This window comes from Linepithema humile, chromosome 3 (assembly GCF_040581485.1).
Source record: "Linepithema humile isolate Giens D197 chromosome 3, Lhum_UNIL_v1.0, whole genome shotgun sequence".
NCBI lineage: Eukaryota > Metazoa > Arthropoda > Insecta > Hymenoptera > Formicidae > Linepithema > Linepithema humile.
Window position 1 is genome coordinate 16899256 of NC_090130.1, and position 6927 is coordinate 16906182.

Here is a 6927-nt window from a genome sequence, read left to right on the forward strand (position 1 = left end):
GCTTATAGAAACGTTAGCAGTAAAATTTAAGCGGTAAACAAATTGGCTAATCAATCTTACGTTTTCGAGAATACTACACTGTAATTGGTTAATTTGTTTACTAATTAAATTTTACTTATGTTTCTTATGTTGTCATTGCACTCATTTACAAAATCATTGGTTAGGGCCTATCCGGACAAACTTACATAGTCGCATAAAGATATGCATAAGGAAATTGATTAGTCCATTTCCTTATGCATCTGTTTATGGACCAAATTTTATCACATGTTTATGCGATTATAGCAAGTTTATCTGGATAGACTCATATGCATCTTTGTCTTGAGCTTCGAGAGCGGGCAGCCATGCTGCTTTGTTAATCGAGCTCAGAAGTTATTCAGTGCTTGTTCTTTTTTGAACAATGGCATCATTTTTTCACATATTTTGACACCGAAATTCGGTTTTTTTTCCAGTTTTATTCAATCCATATTCGTATATTTTCTCTCACCAAAAACCATATGGTCGAGAGATTGATATGTTCACGTGGTATTACATAGCTCTACGTAATAAAATATTCCAGTGATAATTCTGGCCACCAAAATCAGCGGAGACAAGTATAATAGCTGTTAATAAAGGTATAATTAAATTTTTACTTTTACAATATTCATTTACCTAACATATTTATCTAAACATCTACATTGATTTAAAGCATCGTAATATTCGTTGCTACATAAGGACATATTACATTCTTAAATCGATGAGAAACGATTCTCAATCAAAAACAGTTAAGAATGTAGACTTAGATGACACAAATACAACAGAGGATTTGGTTGACACAGATACTGTGAAAGTGATTCAAATACTACAACTGAAGAATAAAAGGTACATTACAAGATATTTTGAAAATTTATGCTAAAAATTATAATATAATATATTTAAGTGAAATTCTTGTTTCTTGTTTCTTGCACGTAAATAAAACTTTAATTCTAAATTAAAAAGCATAATCTTTTTTTCATGTCTTGTGTTTTACATACACTCTTGAATTAATATATACTATCCCTGAAATTTTAGGAATACTCAATAAAATGACTTTCTTAGATCAAGTGCCATTTCAAAATCTACAATCAAGAAAACTGTACAGACCATCTGTATTGGATTATGGAATTGATTATGGAATCATTGAAAAAAAAATATTCCAAATATACAAATATGGGACATCGGCAATTTGGATCACGAGTAAGTTTAAAGATAGCGTGTGCGCACGATAAATTGATATTAGCTGTGCACGTGTGTATGTATGTGTATTGTGAGTGATATTTCCACTTAATAATTTTTATTGGTAATGATAAAAATGATACAAGCTGTGAATTTCTCGACAAATTAGAGAATTACTCTTTTCGGCTCAAAGTAAGTTAATATTTTATTTTCAATAACTGAAGTCAAAGCGCGTGATACCTATTTTTATAAGAAATAGAGTAAAGTTACATATACTGTATAACAGTCAGCTTTTAATGCAAATCTAAGAATACAAAGGAAAGTGTACCCAGTAAACAAGAAAATATTAAAAGTTCAGAAATAGGATCAAAAATTTTTGAGAAAAATTAAATAGAATTCGGCATCATCATAAATAAATTCTTCTCAATAATTTTCAATCCTATTTTTGAACTTTCAATACTTTCTGGTTTACTGGATAGTTTATTTAGGAGATGATAAACCTTTTGTCATTATTTTTGTTAAATGAAGATAAAGATATTTTTTTTTGTGCTTTGACATATGTAACAGCTATTTTATTTTTTCGAATCTATTGCATCGAACATCTTTAATATTCATATTATTACAAAGTTTTCAAGTATTGTTAATTCTCCGACAATAAGAAACGTCCGAGAAATGGACAATAATTTTTATTAATCTAGAAAGAAATATAAACAATAAAAGACACGTTTTAAAATAAGTAAACAATAATTTGATAATTTTAAATATAAAATAATGTTTAAACCTGTACTCGTCATTATTTGAATTTAACTTTTTTAATATGATTTTTTATATATAATTAACATATTAAGTGAAAATAGGTAATGAATAAGTACTACATATTGAACAATAATATGTATGATGAATATCTGTTTGAGATTTGTAACCACATTTTTTTCTTCACATGTTCTTTCTGCTTACTTTAATTTTGATCACTGATTTGATTATTATTATTATCGACAACTTCTTCTTCAGTGTTGAGATTCAGAGAAATTCTTTGACGTCAACAACTTTCAGAACATTTTGTATGGCATTAATAACTTTGTTGAACGTTTAGAAAAAAAAAAATAATGCCTTCTGAAGTACACTAAGTCCATTTTTTTTAACACAAAATAAAAATAGATGAATGAATCTATGTTAAGTCTTTTTATATTTCATTTCAACAATGTCTTACCGATTTAAAAGCTCAAGTTTTTTGTCCACATACTTATTTTTAACTTGTTAGTTTTAACAGAAAGTTGGATTTCTACATGTTTTACAGTTTCCTAATACGATAAATTCAATAAATAAGTGTTGTTTTTGGTAGAGCAGTAGTAGCCGTGGAATGTCTGTTTTCTTGCACATTTATTATTGTTACTAAAGACATATACTAAAGACAGGGAAGTGGCTCTCGGTTAAATTCACTTAAACTGTAGTGTTACATTGGTAGAGCCCGGATTTTCCGCCGGTACCAACGTACCGCCAACGTACCATTTCGAGTCGACCGTAGCGAGTTCCTCACAGCTCGCTTCACTTCGACCCGCTCGACGAGCGCGACATGGTGGGGAGAACTAGCTACGGTTGCTTGATCTGAGAACTTAAATCCGGGCTCTATACATTGGTGTCTTGATCAAAAGTCACTTCTGGGCATAAAGCTTAAAAATCAATAGTTTTTAGTCTAGAGATGTTGAAGTTCTAAACTTTTACTATGCCGTGATTACAGCCCTAATATCATGTCGGATTATGTGTGTTTTTGTGTGTACGTGGATGTGTGTGTGAGTGGGTATGTGTATGTGTATGTGTGGTTGTGTGTATGAGTATGTATTTGAGTGTGCGTCTGCGTATGAGAGCATGTGTATGTCTGTGCGTGCGCCTGAATGTATGAGTGTGTACGCCCTTATGGAAATATTTTAGCAATTTTTCATTAAAAAGTAACACAGTTTTCAGTTTAATTCAGTAAATTTCATGTCTAATATTTCAAAATTTTTTTATTACTTTTTAACAGTATATTTTAACTTTCCTTATATTTCACAGTATTACATTAAATTTTCATACGGAAAATTATGATTTATTTTGAAATATATTCAGTAATTTTTCAAAAACTTTTATTTTACTTTTCATTGATTTTATAGTACTTTCAGCAAAATATTTTCATCAGGGCATGCACATATGTATGTTTATGTGAGTGTGTGTCTGTGTATGTGTGGTTGTTGGATGGGTGAGTGCGCGTGCGTGCGTGTGCGTGTGCGTGCGTGTGCGTGCGTGTGCGTGCGTGCGCGTGCGTGCGTGCGTCTACGTCTGTGTGCGTGCCTGTACGTGCGTATGCGTGTGTGCACGTGCGTGTGGGTGCGTATGCCTGTGTGTGCGTGCGTGTGCGTGCGTGCTTTGTGCGGAGTCCTTTTATAGAAATCTCTTAATTATGATTAAAAATTATTTGAATCAATTTTGAAAAGATAGAACTCTTCACAATGTTTTTAGTTTGTGCTTTACGAAACAAATAACTATCGGTAGCCAATCAAAATCTGGATCGTTGCGACAAATGCAGACATCTCTCGGCAATGCTGCTCTATGTTTTTTTCACAGTGTTTTGTTCATCTCCACTCCTTTAAGGTTCTCAGTGATATATGTATTCATTTTTATCATCTATAACAGTGAAAATATAATAGTAAAATATTCCAAAATGCCGCGTCGTTCAACCGTTACTCTGGAAGAGAGGATTACATTAATTGAAAAATATGTTGATTATTTAAAAAAAAACCGTCTCCTATATCTACATCTAATATTTGGAAATTAATGAGTGAAGAGCTAAATGGACGATGGTCTGCTTTCAATGTTTATGTAAATGTAAGTCAGAATCGAATGGGTATTTTATCCACGGCTTTATCCAATAAGGGATTATCTTTTCATAACGATACTAATGCCGATACTAACGATACATGCAGTTCTATTATGAATTTGTCAACATTAAATAACAGCAATGAAAATTTAAATGAGTTTGAAACAGAATTATACGATGTAGATGAATTCAAAATATGTATTACAAGTGCAGAATGGAAACTGATGAAAGGACCAATTATGCAATATAATGGCAGAAAAAGTATCCAATTTTGCAACCTGGTGTATGGACAGATATTTTGTCTCTTGCTATTTATCATCAAATAGAACTTCCTTGTGCATTTGTCTTCAAACATTCTAAAATCTATGATAGTCTTCATTATTTACGCATTACAGGACATTGTAAAAGCAAAAAATGTAGAAATCCAATTTTCTGTTACTTAGATAAAAATCCAGGAGATAATGATTTTGATTTAACAGTTAAAACTCGCGACACTCTATGGGATAATAAACATGAAAATGTAAAAAGACCACTTCGAGGACTTAGACGTCAAAAAATCAGACAAGAAGTTTTTTATCAAGAATGTGGTAATTGGCAAAAAAGTCAAATTACAGGTGATACTAAATTTGGACATCGTATTGGACCACATATTCCCAATTTAAATGTTCTTCGACAAGCTAAAAAAGAGTATGTGGACAAAAAACTTGGAATTGAGCTTTCAGATGGGCAAGATGTTGTTAATACCATAGAACAAATGAAATACAAAGTGCCTTACCATAGATTTATTCATGAAGTAAAACGAGATAAATTCTTTGTTTCATTTAGTACTTCATCTCAACTGTATACTTACAAAAAATATTTACAAAAAATGAAGAAAAATTCAGTTATACAAGTTGATGGGACAGGAAGTATTATCAAGTCTCTCACACGTTACGATGGATCTCGATCTGGTCATATCTTTCTGTATTCGATAACAATAAATTTTAATGGAACAACTCTTTCAGTTCACGATATGTTAACTGAAAGTCAAGTCACACTAATACTTTATTAGGATGGCTTAATCAATGGCAAAGATTGGGTGCACCAAAACCAACTACTGCTGTATGTGATGCATCAAGAGATTTATTGAATTCAATTATCGTTGACTTTTAATTATCAGACAATTAAAGCTTACACTGAAACGTGTTTTTTGTATTCATCTAAAAACAAAGAGTATTATTATAGACCTACGATTAATACGTACATCCGAATTGATGTTGCTCATTTGATGAATATGATACGTAAATGGTTGTGTTTTAAAACTATGCAACATAAAACAGTTCGTCGTTTTTACTTGTATGCTTTAGCTTTGATGGTTGACAGCCAAAAATTGGAAGAGTTTCGTGAAATTTTTTTGTTAACTTGTACAGTTGCTTCGCATGAATTTTATGATACAAAAATTGAGTCGATATTTGGTAAAACTGTTATTGATGTTAGAAAGAAATTGGAAACATATATAGAAAATCGGCAATTTCTTGTAAATATTGAAGAAAATATCGCTTTTGATGATAAAAACGAAGTACACTGTAAAGATAATGAAGATGATATAATATCAGGTACTCATCAAAGTCGAATTAAAGAATATATCGATAGTTTGTTGGTTATTGCTAAGAGTTCAAAAACTCTGGGTACGGAACCCAATCCTTTCTTTTCTAATGATTTTATTGATAGCTTCTTACCACTTGCGTATGAGTTTCCATTATGGTCTTCTGCTGCTCTTCCTAAGTTTACAAGACGTGCAAGTACTGCTTCAGTGGAAGGACATTTTAACGATTTAAAAAATCGAGTATTGAAGAATTACTCTGGACTTTTGAGAGCAGATAAATTTTTGAAAATAATATTTGAACACTATTCTGGTAATGCTACAATATTAGCATCAAAATTAATAACATTAATCAGGAAAGAAATTCAAGTGTTAAGTCACCAATACTGTCAGATTTAAATAATTCAGAACTTGCTTCGCCATTACATAGATTCCAAATATTATCTAGTATAGAAAATCAGAAAGACTGTCGAAATTTCTTAAAATCTAACATTGAAAAAGTTGTCGATAATAATAATGATAATCAAATCAGTGGTCAAAAATTAAGTAAGGAGAAAGAAAATATAAAGAAAAAATGTGGTTATTATTATAAATCTCAACCAGATATTCGTCATCGTAACAATCGTATTAAAGATATTGAAAAATTAATGCTTTTAAAAAATGGTAGTAACGTCAATCAATCGACTTTAATTGATAAACAACCCTATTTTGCAAGAAATACTTGTCCATTTGATTCTATAATACAAATATTAACCACAGCGGCTATGGATGAATCACAATATTTTACATCAATAAAATCAAATGCCAACAAGACAATGCAATTTATTCTTAATTTTATTAAAAGGGGATCTTGTGTAAATATTTACAAAGAAAGATGTAAACTTTTACAACAATTATTTAACTCAAAAATTCAAGCTAATTTTCAAAGGCGAAATATTTCGTCGTTTTCCATTGATTTGTGGAATAATCCAGCTGTTATCTGGAAAACATGTTTTCCATCAAGTGCCTTAGATACATATCATTGTTCAATATGTGATACTTACTCATCACCTATTCCCACGTTATGTGTCAGTCATAATATAATTAAAAAAGATGGACTTGGTGCACTTCAGAAAGCATTATTTTTTTCTAAACATTTCACAAAGTTACTTCAATGCCAAAAAAAGTGTTCTGGAAGTTGTTCATGTCAAAGAACTTACAATGATTAAATATTTATTGAATTGGATATTCGGGAAAGCATTACCAGTGTTACAAGAATAAAGTTCGCATTAAAAGACTTTCCAATAAAATTAAATTTAAATAC